This window comes from Xyrauchen texanus, chromosome 8, assembly GCF_025860055.1.
Source record: "Xyrauchen texanus isolate HMW12.3.18 chromosome 8, RBS_HiC_50CHRs, whole genome shotgun sequence".
NCBI classification, from domain to species: Eukaryota; Metazoa; Chordata; class Actinopteri; order Cypriniformes; family Catostomidae; genus Xyrauchen; species Xyrauchen texanus.
Genome location: NC_068283.1, coordinates 27300482 through 27326155, shown reverse-complemented (window position 1 = coordinate 27326155; position 25674 = coordinate 27300482). Strand labels below are relative to the sequence as shown.

The following is a 25674-nucleotide window of genomic DNA, read 5'->3' as shown; positions in this document are numbered from 1 at the left end:
ATACAGACAGTGAACTGCAGTTGCTCAAACAGCTACATGAAAATGGATGGCCTAACAAAAAAAAGTGTTCCCTTGGCAGCCTAGCCATACTGGCCAATCAGACATACTGTACCCTCTGCACAGATGATGGACTCTTAATGTTTGATGATCACATAGTTGTCCCAAGAGGGTTAAGATCAGAGGTGTTGAACGGACTTCACACTACACACCAAGGTATTCAGCACTCACATATACTGGCCTGGTCACAGCACTGCTATGCACAAGATCCCTGTCAGGAAAGCTTATCTGATAATCAGAAGGAACCACTTCACCCACATCCTGTTCCACAGGGCCTGTGGCAAAGAATAGCTGCTGACATTTTTAAATTCCAAGGACGAGCATTTCTTCTAATTGTGGACTATTTTACAAATACCCATGAGTCATTCAGCTACCAGACAAAACATTAGGTTCTATCATCACCAAATTTAAAGCCGTGTTTTTCAGACATGGGATGCCTGAAGTTCTAATTGCAGATCATGTCCCATTTGCAAGCACAGAAATGGCTTGCTTTGCCCATGATTGAGGTTTCAGCATCATTCATTCAAGCCCCTGTTTTCCTCGGTGTAATGGCATGGCTGAGCGGGCTGTTAAAACTGTCAAAGCAACGATGAAAGCTGCCGTGAGCACTAGCACTGATCCCCACCTTGCCATTCTGAATCTCAGAAATACTCCTGTCACAGGTCTCAAGTACTCACCTGCACTGCTGCTCATGGGTCACGTCCTATGCTCCAACCTACCTGTGAGTAAAGCTGTCCTACAGCCCTCAACTCCACTGCATGTACAAGAAGCACTGCAGTGCCGTCAACTGGAACAAAAGAGATGTTATGACAAAACAGCTACCCCGCTTTCCTCTTTGCAGAAATGGGAGAGAGTGTACATGAGGATAAAAAAATACATGGAAACCTGCCACAGTGGTCATAGTCAGAGATGAGCCCAGATAATATGATGTTCTCACATCATCAGGTATTTCTTACCGGTGAAACAGAAGACATCTCCAGCCTGATAGATCAGTCAGGTACAATTGTCAGCAGGAACGTTTCCAAGATAGTGACAGCGACATAATGATTGGTACTGATGCAGAGTCTGGTCAAGTTGACCCAAGCGATCACATTCAAAGAATCGAGATGAAAGACACTCCAAGCTTCCAGTGCACAAGGGCTGGACGCCTTGTCAGACTTCCACATTTTCCAAATTTAAGGACTATGTTCTCAGTTAAAAAAAAGTCTATGTTTATTTTGAAAGTTAAAGGGTGATTTTCTATGTGAGCATTCATAATATTCAGTAGTATGTTAAGGGTTACTTTAGTTTACTCATTAGTTTAATCAGGCTCAAAAAGGAGGATGTAGTGTAAGCAGCTGACAGACTAACCTACCCCTGTAGTTGGTAAAGCACGAAGTGAATGGGTGTGTGTTCCTTTAAGGAGGTGATGTACTCGTAAGTCGGAGGTATTCTGTAAAGGTTGTGAAATCTTGGCCTGTGTGATCTTTATTAGAAACACGACAACTAAATTAAAAAATTTCTTTAATAATGGCCATTTATAAATTAATGGTTATCAGGAGTGGGGCATGGATAATTATCACAAAGTGAATCATCATGAAATATAATTACATCACATTTAAATCCAAATGGAAATGAATCAACATGGAGCAGAACCTAAACCCCAATGTGGGGCTATAAACTGCTCCAGGATTCAAACTTACTGAATAGAAAGTGCTGATTGTGTGCATGTCACTGCCTGCGTAACGTGCATCAAGCACAACCAGTGGGTGTCTGGTGCCTTTCAAATGGGGAAGCACAGATTGTTGCATCCAAAGCTGCTCCCAAAGCCCAAAATTCCTCAGTGACATTTCTTAATGAAAATAATAAACTAAGCACAAAACTAAAATATCCTAATAATATCCTAATATTATGAAACCTAAAATATGTTAGGTCAGACTGTAAATAAACGTGCATGTATCTCCAAGCTACCTACTGAGCCTTTAGCTTACAGTGCTGTGTCTGCTCATGCAGATGATCTGAACACTGTAACCTGTTAATAATTGTTGCTGATATAAATATGTGCTGCTCACACACCATCAATACAATTTATGTGAGGCAACCCTAAAGATGGTCATATCACAGCAAATTAATTGCGACTCAAAATCAGTCTCCATTTTACTCTCACACTTTATTTTTACACGCTGGAGTTACACAGCCATATGCCAAGGACATGATCTGTGTGTGGCCATATTTGAGTGGTCTGTGAGAGACTGCAGGGCTGAATGAGATGTGATTGGATGTGATTGGGAATGATGGGGCTGCTGATGGTAGAGAAGAGATCCTCCTATTGCACGTGTCATAAAGTTTTAGAGCCCAGCCTCGGTGGAGGTTTGTACAGTGATGTTACAGATAGGGATGAGAGATGACAATGTGGGATGGTACCTTAGTACTGGCACGCACATATACAGACGTGTATACAACTCACACCTGTGGGACACTTTGAAACCTCCAGTGTGCATGGGCAAACAAGTCTTGTCTACATATACACTAATCTCATATACCCATGTACTGTACACAACCAGGGTACAATTTTAACACTGGTCAAGTGCCAAAACCGGGTACATTTTGGTTTTGGTGGGTTTTCAGATCAGTTGTTCAGTTTTTAAATTGCAATGTACACAAAGAACGGAATTTAAAAGTTTTTATAATTTTTATTTTCATTTTTTTTTAACTTGAGAAAATCATATTTTACATAAAATATGTATTTTGTTTTTCATTGGGACAAACATATATTTTAAGTAAGCATACAGTATATATAAAGATTCAGATTTTTCTTTCTTCTCCCTTCCTGATTCAATCACATATTCATTTTCTCTGAAAGACTACAGATACTTCCTATCTCCCTGTATTGCTCCATTAGTATGCAACTGAAGACACAGCTTTATTCAGGCTTGGTGGTGGAGCGCTATGCTCTGGCCACTCTTAGAGCAGCAACACTCAAATCCAACACTATAGGGTACCATACACCAAAATAAAAACTGAAAATAAACAATATGTTACAATACATGGGAGTGTTATCTTCTGTACCAGCTTAGGTCCTACTAAGGATGCATATCACGAGGGACGTTTTAAAGCCTTGGGTGCAATTAAAGCTCCAGTATCTCAATTTTTCAGGTTTATCTACAATATTACTCCATTTAAACCAAGAAAAAATCGACAAAAATACTGCTGTGATGGGGTCCATCTACAACATAGATTGTATTGCTATAATTTCTATTAGGCCTATATACAAAGGGGTGAATCATTTTCCTTTAAATTTTCAGTCGCTAATGGTTTTTAATTATTATTATTGCTCATACTTAAGATTTGGGATAAAGGAGAACAACATTTCAAAATATAAATCCTTGAGCTTTCAAGTTACATCCACAAAACTTGGCACAGACCTTCAACCTGTTCTGACTGTTTATGTACTTGCTCAATAATGGTATTTTGTTCAAATCTAATGAAAAATGTATTGAGAAATCCTCTGAAGTATACTTTTACTTTTTTATTTTTATTTTAATACTACATAATGTCAATACAACCTGAAATGATTCATTGATTCATTTGAGGGTTTCTGAAACCTTTTTAAACTTTCAGGCAATGCTTTGTCAAGCCAACATCAAAGTTTGTCTTGATGAATTTTGTTTTTGGGGTAACACAAGCAAAACTCTCCAAGTTTTTTCTTACTTGACCATCTCTGCAATAGAGCATTAGTGAAACAAAATACCCTTAGGCTGTGATATATATACACGTGCTTCAGGCAAACAATTAATTGGTACTTTGGAGTGCTAAAAATGGTGATACACTTGATTCCTGTTTGTCTAGGAGGGGAGCAGAGCAGCAGCCATTAATCAGAATGTCTCTCAGCCATTTACAGAAGCATGTACTCTATCACACTGTTGCATTACCACTACCCTGCCAGCTCATCAAAGCCATCCAAGTATTCAGGGATTTCTGTGAAAACTTACTTCAGAATTTTTAATCTCTCTCTCTCTCTCTCTCTCTCTCTCTCTCTCTCTCGTTCCTGCTATTCCATGTGGCTTTGCATACTAGAACCATGCAGACTTGATATGTCTTGTACAGTGGGGTGTGAAATCAATACTTTTGCACTGAATTGCATATGTGTGTGATTTTTTCTAAAACAGTTTCTGTGCCACTAGCAGCAACAAATGGAATCCTTAACAGGTTAGGATGGGCAAGGAGGAGGCGAGGACCGACAGAACAGTCAACATAACATTAATGACATAAACAAACTGAAACATAACATAAAACACACAGACAGCGTGGCCTTGTGCGTCTCTCTCTCTCTATCGAACTGGCATCCCTGGCTCCTCTTTATCCCTCTACCACTGATTGGACTGATTCATCTATCGTTACAGGCCAGCCACACCCGTCCCCTGGCGGACAGCCGTGGCTCCTCCGCTTCCCAACGGACAGCGGCAGTGAGGACACCATGACTCCTTCCTGAGTTTCAGCACCAATGTAACGGGTAAAGGATGGGCCATGAGGTGGCGGGAACCAGCAGAACAGTCAACATAACTTTAATTACAAAACTTAAACAAACATAAACACACACAGCGGCCTCGTGTGTTTTTCTCTCTCGAACTGGTGTCCCTGGCTCCTCTTTATCTCTCTCCCACTGATTCAGCTCTGGGTATCCATCGTTATGACCCGGCCATGACCTCCTCCTCATCACAGAATTGCAAAATATTGTTTGTTTCCAAACAAGTGACACAAACATATAGCCTTTTTTTAAAAGTGATGATCAAAATGTGTGTGTATGTGTTTTGCTATGTAAAAATCACACTCACACACACTTTGGTCCTGGCCTAAGCAGGCCATAAGGCTTTACACCACATCCTGAGTGACACTGTGACTAAATACATACACACACAGTATAAACACTATTGCAGACAAACGTGATAAGAGTGTGGTGCAAAACTCCCCCAGATCCACATCCCCATGGAAACGTTGAAAAATACTGACAGATGGATGTCTCCATTGGTACCTGTCACCTTGGAGACAGACACCATGTCTCTCTCAACGCAGTGCCATCAGAATCAAAGTAAGCTAGTAAAGCAGCAGGAAGGGAGGTGTGGAGAGGTGGCCATGAACAGAGTAGAGCATTGAAAATCTGAGTTTGTCAGACAGCCAATTCTTCAGTGCTTTCTTTGGAGCTCTTTTTTTTTTTTTTTTTGTTTTTACAGTTGGACATCTCTGGACATCCCAGCTTAAGATAGACATTATTCAAAGTATCTTTAAGAACCCCTAGAACAACTAAGAACACCAAACAATAGACCTTATTAGCAGCAGTGCCATCTTTAATTTTTAATGGGAATGGAAACAAGGCTGTGAGGGATAGACTTACAGTGTCTTCAATTACATGCACTGTATAAAGCTGTATAAAGCTCCTACTGTTGATCACATCTGATTTTCTACAACTCATGTCATCAGGAGATTTTTGCCTACTGAATGTACTTGGCAAGATTTATTTTTTTTAATGTATTGTCTACAGTAGGGGATGATCCTAAAACACTTTAACCTGCATTACAGCCCATTAAAGAGACTGTAAGTAAATCCCACACAGCCTCGATGTCATTACCATCAAAAAATCAAAGATGGCACTGCTGCTAATAAGGTTTATTGTTTGGTGTTCTTAGTTGGTCTCCCAGCCTGGACAGGCTGGTCTGATTGCTGGCTTGAGTAGGGTTTTAGGCACTCTGATTAATGTTTAAACCATTAATGTGTAAACCTGAGAATGTACATGTGCATTAGCTTGACCAGCCTGAAAAATGGCAAAATCTTTAATTAATATAATGAATATTCTATTGTTTTTCTCTACTCTAAACATTTCATGACCTTGAAAATGCTCAAGTGTAGAGTAAATTGCAATCAATAATGATGTCTTATTTTTCTTTGAATTGTTCTTTTGAGTCCTTTATTTTACTTTAGCTGTAATAAACAAGCAATAAGCGTTAAATGAAATTATAATAAATTATAAAAAGCATTGAATAAAAAAATAATTCACAAATAATTTTAATTTCAGGTGTGCTTCTCCACCAAACTCTGGTCGAATCAAATCTGTATTACTGTAATGCTTTATATCTGGTTAACTAATCAATGACTTAAAAACACTGGATTAATTAACTTTTACCTGTATATCCTGTATACACGTGTATTCGTGACAACGCAAGTGCGAAATCCCGCCACCAGGAAATTTTCCACTGGCCGTGTGTTTTACATCACTGATGTAGAGCGTGGCTCAAACAGTAGATGAGGTTATGTGGTAGCTGCTATTAGTGGTGAGTCACAGTCAGGGTTGGGGAGTAATGGAATACATGTAACAGGATTACATTTTTAAAATACTGTATTCCACTACAGTTACAATTTAAATCATTGGTCATTAGAATACAGTTACATTAAAAAATTACTTTATTAAGATTACTGAAGAGATTACTTTGCATTTTATTGTAATTTATTTCATTTAATATTTAGTCCTTTCAGATGGAAAACATTTATACAAATAAATGATGCGATCCAAAGTGCATTTGAACAGCGGTGAAACACTTTCTTATGATTTCATTACATTCATACGAGCAGACAGAGAAGTACGTTAGAAGTAAGTTTAGAGCAGAAGAAATAGAAATAAATCTTGCGTAAATTGTTAGCTTTACACTAAGCTAAAATGCTATTTCTATCCATTTTACATGCACATGTTACCAGACATGATCATATTTTTTTAGCATGAAAATTTACGTTGGATCATAAATTCTTTTTTTTCTAGTAAGACCTTTGATAATAGAGCAAAAATCTTATTCTTGATAATAATTTTTGTATTGTTTTCTTGTAAAAATATCGAAAAATCCTTAAAACAAGTTTTAAACAACACTGCATGAGATATTTAGGTTTTTCAGAGAATGTATTTTTAACCTGTGTATTTTGTCTTACTGTACTGGCAGAGTTTTTATAGTCAAAACAAGAGAAATTACATTTTACAGCATGTATTCTGTAATCTGTAGTGGAATACATTTAAAATGTAACCCTCCCAACCCTGGTGATAGTATATTGTGCTCTGGGAGCATAAGCATCAGCAAGCCCAAAAATGCAACTGTTCTCTGGAAACAAGCCCAAAAAAACACAATTGGCGACTTCCCGTATTTCTAAGCAATTTATAATAAGCGGATATGGCAACACTGAGACAAATATGTAGTACCTCTACAAACTGATGCTGTTTGTTTGAGCAAGAAATTTACATGTTGGGTAACTCAATCAAACAGCACAGAACAGAGCAACAGTGTTAACACATGGGAGGTTAACCTATAATTGGCTTACTTAAAGTTGTTTCTGCATATTAAACTGGGATAGGAATTTTGACATAAAATGACACATTAAATCACTTGACGATTCCACTTTTCTTTCCTGTGTTGACATATTTCCAATTCAAAGAGGAAGTTTAGGTGGGACATATCGTATATGTACCCTTTTTTTTAATAGCCAATAGACTGTAGTTGAGTCAGAACCAAGAATTCAAATAAACAACCACCAACCCGACAAATGCAGGTATTTCATGCACAGTGGTGGGTAATTTTGGTCATTTACCTGGCGGGCGGGTGACCTGTAAGATGTCTAAGAGTAGGGCTGGGACAACGCGTCGACATCATCGATGACGTCGACGCAAAAAATAAGTTGACGCAAAATATGCGTGTCGATTCGTCAGACCCAAAACAAAGATGGCGGCACCGGAGAGTAGTAGCAACATGAGTGGCTCCTCAGACTATCAGAAGTGCATGGCGGCACGCACTCGTTCCTCTAAAGTATGGGAATTCTTTAATTTAAAAGGAAACAATTCCATGATATGTCGTCTTTGCAAAATGGAGATGGCCTTCCATTCTAGCACCACGGCAATGCACCAGCACCTGAAGAGGCGCCACCCAGGGGCAGCTGCAGATGACAGAGCACCGTAAGTTTTTTTTCAACTCCCCACTTTGCACTCGATGTTGGAGTAGGCTATAATACGCTTATAGCTATTAATAATGCGCTTATAGCTATGAATGTCGTGAAAAATACATAGAGGACTGACAACGTGCTGACAGACAGGACCAAGCAGGTAACATTTAATAAAGTCTCAACTTTCAAATTTGGTCAGTCAAAGAAAATTAAACCATAAATAGGCCTACTATTTTGTGGCTCTTTAATGTGTCGTGACAGATTGCCTCAGTTAATGCTGCTTGTGAACCGATCATCTTTTCCTTGGTTAATTTATAGCATCAAATAGGCTAAACATGAATGTAGCCTACATCAGAAGGACAGTTGTTTTAACCGCGGAAAGATGTCAGTACAGTAGCCTACAATCCATTATTCAAATTCAAATCCACCGACGTTAATCTTCTCTCTCCTGACTACTTTGTCGGACAAAAATGGCGTATTATGATTGATTGATCAGATCGCCAGTCAATCAAACTCCCAGCGAATTTGTATTTTTTTACATTTTATACACCCCCACAATCGATGAAACTGGAAACCGGATCCTACACACCCGGTCCCGTATTAGGCTAATTATGCCTCCGTGAGGCTTAAAGGCTGACTGCGGGGGGCCGTGCGGGAGAGAGAGAGATCGTTAGCGGACATGTCCGTCATGTGTGTTTGTGTTGTCTTTTAAGGTTTCCATTAAACTATGATTTATATCGTCAAGCCGGTTCTCGCCTCCTCCTTGCCCATCCTTTAACTGTTTTACGTTGGCGCGAAACCCGGGAAGGAGGAGGGATACGCCGTAGTAGAGTTCTCGCCACTACCGTCCACCCCAACGGCGCAGCCGCGGCCATCTTCCAGGGGACGAGGAGCCCAGCCACCTGAACGAGGACGATGGCCGCCGACCGCGAGGGGAGGAGGGGCTCCTAGCCGACCGCCTGGAGCGGTCAGGGCCGCTGCCAGGGGCGGAGGAGTCGCCTACCGGCCGCTGAAACGCAGCGGGGTTTAAGACCACCGACCGCGAGCGGGGAGGGGCTCACTGCCGACCACCTGGAGCGAGAGAACCGCTGCCAGGGGCGGGGGAGACCCCTTCTAGTCCCCGAGAACGCGGCGAGGTGTTCCGTCCACCAGGGGCTGGAGGACTGCCTCAGATCCGCCCGGAGAGGCGCAGCTGTCGTCCGATAAAGGGTGGAGGAGTGGCCGAGGAACAAGCTGCGGCGTATCGGAGAGCTGGCGAGTACGTTTTTTTTTTCATCTCTCTCTCCTCTCTCTCTCTCTCACTGTCGCTCTGCGTTGGCCTTTATCCTCTTTTAAATTGTACAGTTTTTTGGGGGGGTACTACACTGTTGCAGGAGTACCCTCCCATTTTAATCATTTCTGTTTCCCTCCCCTTGTCCCCTCCCTCGTCCAGGTAGATGGGGATGACCTGCCGGCAGTCAGCGGAAGGCGCCCTCCCCAGGGAAAGGGGGGGGATGTACGTCAGGCCGGGGGCTCCCCAGCCTGAGAGAACGAGGGAGGAATGTGGCAGGGTGGAGGGCGGGGCCGGGTCGTGATCCTACACACCCGGTATCGTATTAGGCTAATTATGCCTCCGTGAGGTTTAAAGGCTGACTGCGGAGGGCCGTGCGGGAGAGAGAGAGATCGTTAGCGGATATGTCCGTCATGTGTGTTTGTGTTGTCGGAATTGGAGGTGTACCTGTGAATGTATTTTAAGGCCTACCTTCGAACTCAGTGCCTCTTTACTTGAGATCATGGGAAAATCAAAAGAAATCAGCCAAGATTAAATTGTGTAACTCCACAAGTCTGGTTCATCCTTGGGAGCAATTTCCAAACACCTGAAGTACCACGTTCATCTGTACCAACAGTAGTATGCAAGTATAAACACCACGGGACCATGGAGAACTGAAAAAGCATGTGCGAGAACTGAAAAAGCCAACACATTCTCACACCCCAACTCGTCACATACGGACGCTCGGACAGGACCCCTTGGCGTCATTTATTGACGCGCTGGGTGTACCTTTGGCGTCATTTTACAACGCGTCCGGTTTTGAAACATAAAAAAACAGTTGGAGGGCCGTTGTAGCCTATTCCTTTTTATTTTTATTTATTGCAGTCTCGACTCTCGACCCATTTGCGCCGTGAGCTTACCCAAGACGTGCAATTTCAACGCTACACGCTCCGGTTCAGAGATACATAGAAGTCTATCGGACTACCCTGCGCGTTGAAAAATGACGCCAAAGGTATACCCGGCGCGTCAATAAGCGACGAAACTGCCCGAGCGTCCGTATGTGACGAGTTGGGGTGAGAATGTGTTGAAAAAGCATGTGTGAGCAAGGACGCCAACAAACCTGACACAAGTTCTTTTTGGAGGAATGGGCCAAAATTCCAGCAAATTATTGTGACAAGCTTGTGGAAAGCTACCCAAAACATTTGCCCCAAGTTAAACAATTTAAAGGCAATGTTACCAAATACTAACAAGATGTATGTAAACTTCTGACCCACTGGGAATGTGATGAAAGAAATCAAATCTGAAATAAATAATTCTCTCTACAATTATCCTGGCATATCACATTCTTAAAAAAAAGTTGTGATCCTAACTGACCTAAGACAGGCAATGTTGTCTACAATTAAATATCAGGAATTGTGAAAAACCGAGTTGAATTGTATTTGGCTAAGGTTTATGTAAACTTCTGATTCAACTGTCTCCCAAAGATGCACTTTTGAAGAAAAAAGAAAAGTCATAAATGCACGTGTCTGATTCGCTGTGTGTTAAGAGGTTCAGTGCAAAAAATCAAAAAAGTGTATTTCATACACGAGTCAGAATCAAAACCATGACGTGTGTCTTCCTGATCAGATTTAGGTGGTATTAGAGGGAGAACACTATCGACACCAAACAGGAAATGCTGTTGATTGTTTCCAAACAAGTTTCCTAAATACTCCTACTGCCACATCTGTTCATTCCTCTCATTTCTCCTCTCTTCTATCAACCTCCATCCTTATTTAATGCACTCTGTACCCCTCCCAGCCCTTCACTCGTCACTGTTTCTGCTCTTAAGACACTTCTGGAACTCCCTATATTTCCTGGCATCTCTCTCTCTCTCTCTCTCTCTCTCTCTCTCTCTCCTCTCTCTCTCTGTCAATGTTCTCCTTCCATCCATCTCTTTGACACTGGGTGAAATGGAAGAATGCTTTAAGAGCCTGGGGTTGCTATAGTAACTGGCTCACTCACCATCTTGTGTGTCACCATCACATGAGCATTGGCTCCTGATGTCAAAGTCCAACTCTGAGGCTATGTGGCAGGGATGGCCCCATCATTCGGCTCTGGGGACTCACAACCCCACCTGGGACTCCCTGTCTCCCTCTCTGTACTGCCACTGCTACATGGGGCTGTATCTACACAGGGAGAGACGACAAGGTCAACCAAATAATTCATGAACACACAAGTTAATTTAATAAATAAATGCACACGTCTGAGTCAACCCTCAGTAGACTTGCAGCACCCACAGGATCCCTGAGCATACTGTGAGAGAGGCAAACAACAAGAGAGAAATGTATGTGTGGGTGAGGGATAAAGGCCAGTACATTCGCATGATGACACTCTGCATAATCATTCTAATCATGGAGCCAAAGCTATGATTTAAGTTTTATGGTTTAAACTTTCTCTAGCTTTATTTATTACGTGGATGTATGGAATACTTGACTCTGATTGGTCTATCAGGCATTGTACAGTCAAATTAAGGATTAAGGTTTGGCTGGTTAGCATGGTCCAGTAGGTAATATCATATGGTTCCAAAGAGCATGTTTCTCCGTTGGCGGTTATTCAAAAGGAGCCATGTATATTGATTATTTTTTTAGCAAATAAACATACATATAAAACACAAATATTTCATTATAGTCAAGAAGATATTGTATGAGTTGCCAATTTTTGGTAGGATTCATAAATGTGAAGGAATGGATGGGACTGTGGAGATGGGGGTGTAGCCGAGCGTCGTCTGTGGAGAGCAAGGCCGGGAGAAGAAGAGCAGTAGGGATTGACACCTGTGGGAAATTATCTCTAACAGCTGTTTTGCATTTCAGAGAGAGCTGGAGAGAGATAAAAGGGCAGTCCAGACTGCCGGAGGGTAGAGCGAGACAAGCTTGAAGCTGTGTTTGTGTGTGTGTGTGTGTTTTGGCGGAAAAGAAAACTGCGTGTTTGTGTGTGTTAAAGAAAGTGTGCTCAATAAAATAATTACGTGGACTGTTCACCTGGCCCCCGCTTCCTCCTTCAGAAGAGAGCTAGTGATCTGTCACAGGGATTAATAGGAACAATGGGATGAACGGGAACCCTAGCTGATAGCTTTCTTCCCTCGCTGGGATAAATATATAAGGGATAATTCACAGTCAGCCTGTCATTATCACAAAATAAACCCTGACGGCATGGCCAGGACCTCAAAGTGGAGCGGAGGTATAACCCAAAGAGGTTTATGATGCGATAATGACCAGCTAACTGTATATTATGTATATTCAATGTACATAAAATAATTATCTGAGTTGAAATTACATTATTATGTGAGAAGAAAGAGACAGCGCAGGATCCAGAAATAGCTGAATTAAAATTCTGATTTGCCTCAGAGTTCTGTTGACGGCTTGACAGCTAATACTTGCCAAAACAAATAATAAAAAAAAATGACATCAAATATTGATTTAAGTTAAAATTATTTTGTTAGTTTACGTCGAGATCACAGAGCAATACGAGAAGTAGGACAGATAACTCACAATACCAGGATGACATGTCAATTTCTCCCTGGATGTTTAGTCATTATTCCAAAATATTAGTAACTGCTGGAAAGTTTATTTACTAATCAGAATGATTAGTAAATAAAGTATTCCTGAACTGTATATTTCTTACAGTTGTCTCAGACAACCGATTTCCTATTTTTGTATGACACCGCAGTCTCATTATCTTCTCACATAATTTCAAGTCAAATCAATATACTGACCATTATTTTCTTTTTTCTGGGGAGTGGGGGGGTAGCTTCACTTCAGGGTCCTAATTACCCTGTTGGGGTTCATTTCGCGATAGGACTGACTGACTACACATTATTCCTTACTCCCCACCCCCAAAAGAATAGATCTCTTCTTTTCATGGTACTCTCACCAGAGGACTCAAATTTACACCTCAATATCATCACTTTCATAAACGCCTCACTCCTTAATCAGAATAAATGTAAATGAGCAAAAGGTGTACATTTTCTCATTTGACTGTTTCTCTAATGGCACTGTGAATAACATAGGCCTATACATAATTTAAGACAATTCCTTTGCATGAGACCCTCCTTTTGTAACTACCCTCATTTGTGACTAATTCCTCTACTTCCTCCTTCGTGGAGTACATTTACATTTATGCATTTGGCAGACGCTTTTATCCAAAGCGACTTACAGTGCATTTATTACAGGGACAATCCCCCCGGAGCAACCTGGAGTTAAGTGCCTTGCTCAAGGACACAATGGTGGTGGCTGTGGGGATTGAACCAACGACCTTCTGATTAACAGTTATGGGCTTTAGACCACTACGCCACCACCACTCACAAGTAGTGGGCAAAATGACATAACTGGTAAGCAGAAGGTTGCCAGTTCGATCCCCACAGCCACCACCAACTCCAGTTTGCTCTGGGGGAATGTCTCTGTAATAAGTGCACTATAAGTGGCTTTGGATAAATATATGTAAAAATGTAAGACGCCATTAAGATGAGTCTCCAAACGCTCACAAACACACCTCGTGGTGACCACCACTTCACAGTAAATCAACTCTCCCCCAGGGACAGTGTCTGCTTAATGCCCCACAAAAAGCAGCACAGATGAGGCTCTGAATCCCTGCCCGAGCAAGGGAATTCTAATCAGACATCATCATCATCATTGTGATATGTTGTATTCTGGCTAGTCTTCTTTGTAAAACACAGTCAACACGCTTATTCTCACACACAGACATGTATAACTGCATACGCACATGCGCCATCTTTCTGTTTCTCAGATACTGTATATGTATAAACGCTCAAGTTTACTTAAAGTAAAAAGTAGTTAAATACTGTATTTCACACTTTTATTTTTTAACTGTCCTTTGAATATACAGTATAGGTACAATATGTATGTATAAACAGTAAGCATTGTGACCCCAAGCAATTTTGACTTTGCTATATGCAACGCATAATTTAAATTCGTTTAAATTGACTTATCTCAGTTCAGAAGACTGGGCTGTCAGTAAACTTTTGACGTACAAAGTTGTGTGACAAAACAACATGACGCCGATCACAGCATAGTTTGTCTTTGGGAGAAGTACGAACAAAACTACATCTGGTAAGAAACCTAACTACGCTTTTACATTGAAACCTGTTTGAGTAAAAAAGTTTAGTCTCTAGTTTCATCCGATATGCCATTTTTTAAATGTACCGTTTGATTGTGCTTTTCCCAATACACATTTTTCCAAAGCAGCTTTATAGAAAATTAGCTGTAGTGTCTGTAACGTCTCAAAAACATGAATAACCAACACTCATGGAAATTATAAATTATTTGATTTAAAAAAATCTGACTTTCTATAGCTTGGTAAGTACACACACAAAAACAAACACTCTCTGTCTATCTCTCTCCCACACAGATTTAAAAATGGAAAAGCCCCATTGGCTTAGTCTATACTGATGAGCTGAGCTCTCTTCTTGCCCTAGCTCACTTATTCCACCGGTGACCCGAATCAAACTCATTCCAGATAGCGTGGCTCAATGCGGTGGCACCGCCATAGTGCTTACATTGCGAGGTCAATGAAGCCTGAATGCTCTCATTACCAAACTGCCTCTCCAAACACATGAGATACCATAGCCTGACCACTTCCATTACCCCAAGTCAGCTTTACTCACACATGATCGAACCATTGTCTGACCACCCTTGCAAGCCCGGCTCTGGCTGCTCACATGAAGTAAGCATTTCTTGAATGTATCCATTATCATTGTGACAATCGATCATCTAAATAACATCATATTACAACAGAATTCAAAGTAATGTTTCACAGGAGTGCTTCCCTTGCAATAAATGACTTACGAACACACGGCTGAATCTTGGGTTGACTTACATTGGCCTAGTGCTTTTGCCATGATGAGTTAGGATCATGGCTCAAACGCTTCCAGATGCACAGTTCTTTGTGTTTTGAGTCAAACATGATGGGCTAAACATAGCGCCATCACTTGCAGTTAGCATTAGTCACACATGGACACATCTCGGCATGGCTGCAGTCACTACAAACACATTGTGCACAGTACATCTTTCAGAAAGCATATTCTAGCATACCATGCTTATGTCAAATACCCATACAAAACTCACAGGCCAGCATCTGTCATGACTCAACTTATTTTAAAGAACAATGACAGAAATACATTCTAAAAGTATGTGTGACCCTAAACTCGACATGTACTCAAAATTGACCTAGATTTTTGCCATGACCACGATTTTACCAGCAACACCTTTACCGGCATTCTTAACTGCTTATCCAATGGGTTATGCAAATGGCTGTTTATGTTTTGGCATCAAACGTAGAAAATAATCTGATGATTTCAAATCACACATAAACACGTTTTTCTTGTGTTGTCAGATTTTTGTAATAAACAGATTTTGGTACAGTAGTTATCAGCATACTGGTGCACATATAAACAAGTTCATTATGGAACTACCTCTAGAATTAAGTCAATACCAGCTAAATTTACTTCCATGAATGAAGTCATGCTAAAGCCGCTAATCGACACATAATCTGAACACATGGGCTGCCTTATTAACACATGGCTACATATTACCCTCAAATCCACATAGACTCATTAATAATCCCTTGCGAGAATTTACTACAATTTACTCAATTTGGCACTGGCTACCCATGCCTATTGTCCATCTTTACTTACACATGATCAAGATTTTTCCCAACTCCTCAATCTACTCCCCTCACACATGACAGACCCCTTGCCCGAGGCCCTCCATCCCCTGCGCCTTTTACCTCCACATGAGTGCCTTTCATTGCTCCAGTGGGTTTCCAGACATCGCCATGGGATACTCTAGCACCATAAACATTTTCTGCCATGGGAAACACTTCCACTGTTTCCAATTGTGTTACTTCAGGGCTGGATTACGGTATTCATTTTATATCACTAATCACTGCCATTTCTTACTGACAATTATTCAATAATTAAAGGTCTGACAGTCTTCATTGTTCCCTTGAAGGACCAGCACATAGGCCTGGATTGGGGAACTCAATCAAAGCAACTGCAGGGAGAGAGAGGGAGGCCAGCATCAGCACTATAGTTGGGTCAGTGCTTGCATGGCTCAATCCACCTCATTTATTGGTTTTGAAACCACTCCAGAGTATGCAGACCACTCGCTGTGACTCTTCTACCCTGTGCCTGTGCGCACAAGGTGACGTGATGATTTACACAAGGCAATTATGTCAGTGGTGATGCCTTGGATCAGATGTACAAGGTTTTAAACGATGAGAGTGTCCTCAGCTCTGCTAAGTTAGGTACTGGTCAATTCAGCAGCTGTGTCTAGCCATCTCTTCAGTTCTTTTATAAACCTAGACAGCATTATATTTTTGGGAATGAAAACGAGGCTGTGAGGGATACATGTACAGTTTATTGCAACACTTCCCATAAGAATGATTTGGAGATTGTGTTGACATTAAGATTTTAGGAAAATATGATCATAAACTGAATTAATATTATACTTCATGGGCTGGAATGAAGAGAGACATTGCAAAGCATTTTTATCTACCATGTTTGTTGAATGAAATTCTTAAATTAAAGTGAAAAAAGGGAAGAAGAAAAACCCTGCAGACTGCATATCAAACATGCCAGCACAAAGCCAGAAGATGTCATCAACGTGTCATGTTTACTGCAACACTTAAAGGTAGCAATGGAATTATTAATAAAGTAAAGTTGTTGTTTTTCTTTTTTGTTGGGCATCCTCACTTTTTAGACCGAAGCAGACAGAAATGTCTACTGTATGAAAAGTTATGTATGAGTTAGCATTAGTTAAAATGCTAACATTAAATTGTCTAGTCAGGATTTATAAATAAGTGAAAATGTTAACTACAGCTAATTTACCTTGGAGCAGACATAATTTTAACAGGTTCAGCTGGTAATTCGGCCTACAATACTGTTTTAAAAACAGTCTGTATCTTTCCTAATCACTTTTTGGTTTGAGAAAATGGGAATCATTTTATTTCATCCTTGAACATTTTGAGGTATTTTGTGTTATAATTGCAAGTTCCCAACACTCACCATTTGAGGATACAGACCTTATTCACAGTAGCGGTGTTTAGATTTTTAATGGGAATGAAAACCAGGGACTGAAAATATTCTAAGAAAATGAAAACCAAAAATGAAAGATTTGTTTGCAGAATGTAACCAAAACAGGAACATAGTCCCTTTCGATTGTTCTGGAGTGAAAACTTTATTTTTAAATGTTAGATAATTTGGTGCAAATATTTTTTTTTCATGAAACCAAAGTCTACATGGTTTATCACAGTAAATCTTCAGCAATTACATTCCTTCCTTTTGCCCTAAAATGTCATTTTAGTAGAACATTAATAAAAGCATGTGCTTTGATTCTGAAGGAAACTGCTGCATCACACATTTGTTTGCCTTAATGCACATTGTGGATGTAGCCTTCTGTGACATGCTAAAGACCTTTTAGACAAATAAATATAATCACTATGTATACATGCATGGTTAATCCAGATTAACGAAAAATATTGAGGTAAAAAGTTAATTTCTCAGTTGTTTCCAAGTCTTCACTAAGTTTTTATGTTAGATATGATGCATTAATACAGAGTGTTACCGGGTACTGAACGAGAAGAAGATCTGTAATAATTTTTTTTTTTAAAATAAGATCATAAAATAATTATTAAATAATAATAATAAAAAAATTAAGCATGCATTAAATGGCATTTAGTTCAAACACTTGCAAGCAGTGTGTGCATGCATGCAGGACAGAGAGATTTGAGCTTGTATGTATTTTATATTAAGAATACACTTATTGAAAAGATGTTATTTTATATAAACTATTGTATACTTTGCTTGTTATGATTTACAGTATATGCTTATAATTCACCCCACATGGGAAACAATTTAATTGCTTATTTTCACTCATTTTGTTTGAGGCAAGTCCCTAAGTTTTTCCAGACCAAGTCCCTTTTGTTTTCTTGTAAACACCCACCTTTAGCAACCCACAACACAACAATCCAACTTTAGCATAGAGCACTGCCATTAAAAAAAAAAAAACATAATTAACTGCTCTTTAATTTTGTTCCAAACAGTTACCAAATGAAAAGTAAGCAGCGGAACGCCAGAATTAATCAATTCTGCTCAGAACGAATCAAAATGAAAAACATTTCAGAAAAGAAGGCAGAGAGATAGACTTACAGTCTCTTCAATGGCATGCATTGTATAAATCTGTAAAAAGTTCTGGGATGTGGAGGAGGGCGTGGCATGCCGTGATGGAGCATGGCCGGTACTGAATCAGCTGATCAGCAGGAGAGCGAGATAAGGGGCAGCCGGAAATGGCGATTCGAGAGAGAAAGAGACGCAAGCTACATGTTTGTTTATGTTGGTTTTGAGTTGAGTTTGATTTTAAAACTTTATGTTGACTGTTCAGCCGGTTCCAGCCTCCTCCCTTCCCATCCATTACCTGTTACAGTGGTGCCGAAACCCGAAAAAGGTAGGGCGGAGGGATGCGCTGTCGTGGAGTCCTTGCCGCTGCCATCCTCCAGGGGAGGATGCCAGATGGCGGAGGAGCTGTTGAAGACTGGGCAACAGCATGTCCGTAAGCTGCTGAGCATGTTTTCTCTCTCTCTCTCTCTCTCTCTCTCTCTCTCTCTCTCTGTGTGTCTCTGATCACCCTCTCCCCAAGCCTCCCCTCGTCCTTCCCCCAGGTCGCAGGAGGCGGGGTGGACCACTGGCTGACAGAACGTCTGGAGGGGCAGCATTTCCCGCAGAGAATTATCTACTGAAATTTTTAGAAAGAAGTTTTTTCCAATATTTGGTCAGAGGAACTATCCAAAACAACAGTACAACCCACTAAAGTCTATCCCTCACAGCCTCCTTTTCAATCCGTCAAAAATGCCGCTACTCTGAATAGGGTCCATTGAGAAACCCTGAGAGCTTGTATAAGGTGCCCTAATTTATTAACCATTGCCAAACTGTGAGTGGTCAATCAATGTTTTGGGCGTCGTTTAGTGAAGGGTCAATTGTTGACTGTTTAATTCAGCTGACGAAGCATTAAGAAAGATGTCATGCCAAGATAATTCCAGGGGGGAAAAAAACCCATAAACCATGGGTTGTGATAACTGTTGTGAGAACATTTAGACAGTACAACCTACTGAATCGACTGTGTGTATATACATCACAGCCTCATTTTCAATTGCAAAAAATTTAATATGGCCTCTACCCTGACTAAGGTCTATGAAGGCTGCAGATGGCCTTCATGAGATCCAGCAAAGAAACAACATAAAAGCATAAACGTAAAAAAGGGTAATCTTTCTCCCTCAACTAAAATTAGGGCAGGGGTTTATATTTTATGTGCGGTGCATTAAAATGAGACAGTTTGCCAACTGGAAATCCATTGGTGTCTTGCACTTGCTATGATGGTATAACTGTTGTCCCTAGACATCCCTTCAGACTTCTTCATTACAGTTTTATAACTTTGCACAGTGTCATAACTCAGTCAGCCAGTAGATGTAACACGTTGCAAGATGCATTAAACTTGCTTTCACATGGTGTTATATGGCCTTGGATGGAGACTACAAGTAAGGTCAGCACACTGCAAGTGGTGTCTGTGCTTTTATCTCAAGGGGGATAATCGTGCAATGTACTGTCTTACAAATTACGTTAGATAAAACTATTCAACATGGGCTGATCTTTTTGGCTTTGTCAGTTCATCATTTTAAGTGTGCACAGCTCCTACAGTCAATAAAAGCATGTTACCCTCCAATACTCACTCTTATAATGCCTGCTTTATAAACCTGAGTATGTTTGACCAGAGTTTGACTGTTGCTACCAATCAGCAGTATTCCTCTGCAAAATTTCTCTGCATGTCATCAGCCAGAACTTTGCTCTAGATCCCATGACACAAAAGCAACAGAGACTGATGGATAACATCCTCCAACAAGTTACAAAACCCTCCCACGCCCCCTCAGTTACTGTTCTTCATCCGAGTTTTAAAAGCAGACTTTTTCTGTGCAGAGGTTTTGCCATAAAAAGTGACTGGGAGTGATGCATCACCTGGCACATGAGGCTGAGAAATGATGTACAAGATGAAGCCTATGAGGCAATTTAGTCCAGTGGGGAGAGTGAGTGTGTGTGTGTGTGTGTGTGTGTGTGTGTGTGTGTGTGTGTGTGTGTGTGTGTGTGTGTGTGTGTGTGTGTGTGTGTGTGTAATCATTTCTGTGAGTCATCTAAATTTCTTGCTAAGAGACAGTTGTGCAGGTGTGTTTAACCCTTGTCCCTTGTGTCTAATTGTGTGTGTATTTTTGCTTGTCATTGTCTATAAGTAAACAAAACTGATTTATAACACTAATAATTAAAGAGCTCTTCAGTTCAATTAAGGAAATACTGTACATATTCATCATTGATTTTTCTTTCTTTTCTCCCCAATTTAGAATGCCCAATTCCCAATGTGCTCAAAGTTCTTGTGGTGGCGTAGTGACTCGCCTCAATCAAAGGTGGTGGAGGACGAATATCAGTTGCCGCGTCTGAGACCGCCAATCTGCACATCTTATCATCTTATTGAATGCACAGATGCTATAGGATGAATCTGCTTTATAAATAGGTCTGCAAGATTTGGACAAAAAATTATTTAGCTTTTTTTGAGAAAAATTTTATGATTTCAATTTAAACTGCTATGATAAACAAAAACAAAAAACTAGTAGCCTTGTGATTCCCTTTGATCTACATTAGGTAAAGTTTTGCCCATGCTAAATTGGCAATAAAAAGACTTTGGCTACTCTTAAAGGGATCACACTTAAGTCCTCTTAAAAAGAGCCATAGCCATAGGGTTTGTATATTAACTTGTAGTGGCCAGATGTATTTAAAATGACCTAAAAGTGCATTTAAAGAGTATCTACAATCAGTGCATTTAAGCAAACAGAACTGAACTTACAGCACATCGTGGAATTGTGAAGTGAGAACTGAACCGCTCTGAAACCACTGAGAACACTGTATCATGAGGCCCACATGTGCTCTTAGAACACTTACGCTAATACCATACAGAAAAGAGCTGCGCACATAGACTTTATAGCTAGCGGTAAGTGCAGACTATTTATTTTTATTTATTTGTGCAATCTAAAATATCTAATGTGCTCTAAATAAGCACAATGTGATCTAAATGTTTTACACTAAGTTACTTTTTTTATATTCAAATGTACCTCAAACACTGGTGTTCAAGCAGTTTAGTCCTCTAATAGAGCATACTGGTGACAGTATGTCAAAATTTCTGCTGCTGAAACCGGTCTGTGCTTACCAAAATTCAAACCACTGCCCCCTACAGGCCAAAGCTGGAAGTGTTGTTAAACATATGTTTAACAGTTTCTGGGTGAAATGTCCACAGAGTGGCGCTAAAAGTGAGTTGTAAAGCAAGTTTTTTTAAATTATGTACAGAGTTAACAGGAAGGCATATTTTTTATTAATCATACACCCAAACCCCAACCCTAAACCTAACCATCAGTGGAGTCAATATGTAATCTTAGAAAGAAAATGCAACCTCCGAGTCACACTCATCGATGACCATGTGAATGAATTTACTTCCTGGTTTCCATGGGACCAGAACCCGTGACTCTTAGGTTGTTCACATTGCTGTCAGTAGCACCACAGGAAAAGGCAAACACATCTGAATTGATGCAAAGATGTCTAATGGGAGATGCCACTTGTCAGTAACTCGTTAGAATAAGGTTGATTTCAGGGTACTGAACATTTAGTAGCAACATATGATCATTTTGAATAGATGGTCAAGTAGCAAGACAAAAACTTCAAGACCCCAAAATTGGAGCTTTGTGGCTTTTAATAGTGTTGGTTCGAGTCAATCAACACTTCGAGTCAAGTCTGTGCCCATAACAAGCAGAGTCCTATTCGAGTGCGATTAAATCTGTTCATGAATCTGAATTAAAATTGAAACCGTAAACTCAACATCAATATTTGAAGATATCAGAAAATATCCCGAGTCCCAAAGGCTCAAGTCCAGTCCGAGTATAACTGCATACTAGACCGTGACAAGTTCAAGTCCATTAAAATTGGACTCGTGACTCGGACTCGAGTCCAAGTACAAACTCGAGTACCCCAACTCTAGCTTTTAGTGTAAACTCCTATAAGTAAAAAAGTTGACAAAACTTACATAAATTGGACCACAAAATATAATGCTCTATAGAATAAAATTGCCCCTCCCTCCACACACCTGCCTTTGACTAGTAATCGGGGCAGACTGGGAAGAGAAATCGGGCTGGGGATTTAACATAGAAACTGCCCCAAAAGCTGTCCTTTGCTGCATATATCACGGCGCCGTTTTGTGGCCCGTTCTGCATAACGTAGCGGCCCATTTCAACTTATCGCGGCCTACCCATCGGGACAAGTCCAGGTTCTCCCTATTAAATAATGATGACTCATGACTGTGATGCTTTGCCTAAAACCTACTGGCTATTTAAAACATAGGAGAAGCCCTTCAATATGTCCCGCTCAAAAACTGCATTGATCAAGCAATTTCAGTCTTTAACATGCAACATATGCAACTCATTGCTCTCTGCATGCACATATTCTAATCCCAGTAATATTTGTTACCTTTTGACCCAGTGAAGTTAAAAGCCCCTTCATACATCTAAAAAAAAAAAAAAAAAAAAAAGAAGAAGAAGAAAAAAAAGGATAGGCCTACATGAAACACAAATGTGAGGTGAAGCATCAAAGGTTAACCTGTGCATACACACTTCACATGAAATATAAAAAAGGGTATTTTAGCAAGATGTAAATAAAATAAACAACATTAGGTATCATGTATCAGTTATAATTTCACATGCAATATATTGCACAGGTTGTCAGAGTAAGAGAGAGGAATGAGACACAAATGAAGGCATGAACATTGTTATTATTCATAAAAATCTATGTCACCTTTAAATTTAACACAGCTATGTTTAAATAAATCCACTGGACAATCTGCAGAGACAAATGGCTCACACCAAGCCATTCAATGAGCATTAGAAATGTATTAACATGCTTTAATTCTAACATCGTGGATGGTTTTTATTGATACAACCCTGGGTAACTCCTGAGTTAAATACTGCAGGGCCAATAGCTCAGCTTTTTATCAGCAGTATACTGTAGGTGTTACTGCACTAAACCAAACCAGCTCAGAGCAGCTACAAGAACTGAAAATGCAATTTAAATGCTCTAGTTCTTGACCAGGTGTAAGACAATTGTTTACAAACAAACATCTGCAATCATTCTGATTACAGTCATTTTGGCCAAGCGACACCTGGCTTGCAATGTGTGACATGTCTCTCTCAAAGCTGTGTTCAACTCAATTTATTTATGTGATGTTTCATGGCTTATGTTGCCAAGGGAACATAAGTGATATTAAAAGCATCTTCTCACTTAATATGCACTGAGGTGAAGCCCGAAGTCCCTGTAAAAAGCCTCAGTCATTCTCCTTCATAAGGCATAGCTCAGTATCCACATTCACTGACAGACCATCAGAGCCACATACTATTTTGGCAATAAACTTCCAACTTAACAAACAAATCAACCAGTCTTAATTCTGACATGAATAAGAAACGATAGGCTGAAAATCGGACATAGCTACACAAAAAAAAAAAAAAAAAAGAAGCCAACATTGATAGTTCATTTATCAAACGTTGATAAAAGCCTATGGTAGAGCACATACATACAATTCTTAAATGGGATGTAGCATTAGCAAGCAGTGCCCCGTATGCACCCTCTTCATTCAGCAACAGATGCCCAAGTCATCACTCATGCCACACGCGCTCTATCAGAGTGTTCTCATTCTCTCTCAGCTGAAATATCAAGTCAAACATCAGTTTTGAAAACTTTCGTCTTATTGAGTCACATTTAGCAGCAGTAAATCTTCAATAATTGGACTTAACATATTTGTCCTTGTTCGCGAGCGCTGGGGTTCGCAGCAAAACCACCGCGTGCTTTAGTGATTCACAACAGGTCACGCTGTGTCTTTGAATTTATACCCATACATCTGGGTTAGAGCGCCTTTTAAAGTGAAAACACTAAATAATTTCCTGAAAATCCAAAGTCAGAGTTGCTGTCTGAAGGCAACAGATTTAAAACATGATGTTCGTTGCCACATATGTTAGCCTATTTGTAAACCAAGAAACCCCGTAACAAGTAAACTACGAAAATGCGCATTGGTGAGCATCCTTCCCTTTACACACAGGCAAATAGGTATTATGGGCCGATTTTTACGTGTTATAACAATTGTAGTCTAAAATGACTACCGACGTAATAACAATAACTAGCACATACTTAGAAATGGCTCTTATGGTATATTTTTTAATAATCTTATAAAAGCAAAGAATCACCTTAAAACGAACAACCTCCCCTTCATCATCTTGTAAAAACAAACAATCTTATATCCTAAATGCATCCATAATTTATGGCTCTAGGTCACTATATTGGTGAAAAGGTGTCTCGACAGCACAAATTAATTAGTTCACATCGATGTGCGCCACCACGCGTACGCCCGAACACACACACATAGATACACACACACACACAGCGCGCGCGCAACTGGACACATACACACTGGCACACACATTCTGCCGCATTAATTCTAATGTTGTCGTATACACATTAAAACCAGATTTTCGTTAATGTAGTCGTGGATATAACTGGCAAATCGTTAAAAGCATGAAATTAATCTAACTGAACCTTGTTGTTCGCGAGAGCTATTTATGCAGACATTTCCTGGACTACGGAACAACAGAATGACAAAACAAGTACAAAATAATATAGTCCCCAAGTAGCATTTTTATATACATTACGCCTTACCTTTTGCCTTGTTTCTTTGTTTTTTGTCTAAATATATTCCTCAGAAGCTCTGGTACGGAGTCGATGTCTCCTCTCCTGTCGCTCTCTCTCTCTCTCTCTCTCTCTCTCTCTCTCTCTCTCTCTCACTCTCAATTTGTTTCACCCTTTCGTAGAGCTCGAAGCACAACACTGTCTGCCTGTGAGTATTGGCGGTCGGATGGAAAAATACACGCAGGACGAGAAGATAACAGCTAACTTTACCAGAGTACGTCTTACGACGTATAACATTCTTAAGCCTAGAGAAAACCCGTTTGATGGCCCTTAATATTATTGGCCTGAACCACTGCCTCACAGAACAGAGACAGACTAAAATAACATTTAAATCGCAACAGACAAATGTGTAAAATCAAGTGCAAATTATTATCAGTATAGTCCAGGCCACAATCATTAAAGGAATAGTTCACCCAAAAATGAATATTTTCTCATCATTTATTCACCCATCCCAGATGTGCAAGACTCTTTCTTCAGCAGAACACAAACAAGTATTTTTAGAAGAATAATTCAGCTCTGTTGATCCATACAATGCAAGTGAATGGTGGCCAGA

The 25674-nt window shown here is 40.1% G+C and overlaps 1 protein-coding gene across 2 annotated transcripts in view; it reads right to left on the bottom strand.

The window, feature by feature from the left end:
• The window catches only part of LOC127648385 (leucine-rich repeat-containing protein 4B-like), a 45943-nt gene extending 20727 nt beyond the window's left edge, over window positions 1–25216 (bottom strand). Inside the window, exons 1-2 of one of the 2 annotated variants that reach the window (XM_052133047.1) lie at window positions 25092–25172; window positions 11258–11421 (exon numbers count right to left, since the gene is read on the bottom strand). The gene's annotated coding sequence lies outside the window, so the exon portion shown is untranslated. Of the gene's footprint in view, window positions 1–11257; window positions 11422–25091 lie in introns of both variants that reach the window. The other variant, XM_052133049.1, reaches the window with a different exon arrangement.
• Window positions 25217–25674: the final 458 nt, after the last annotated feature.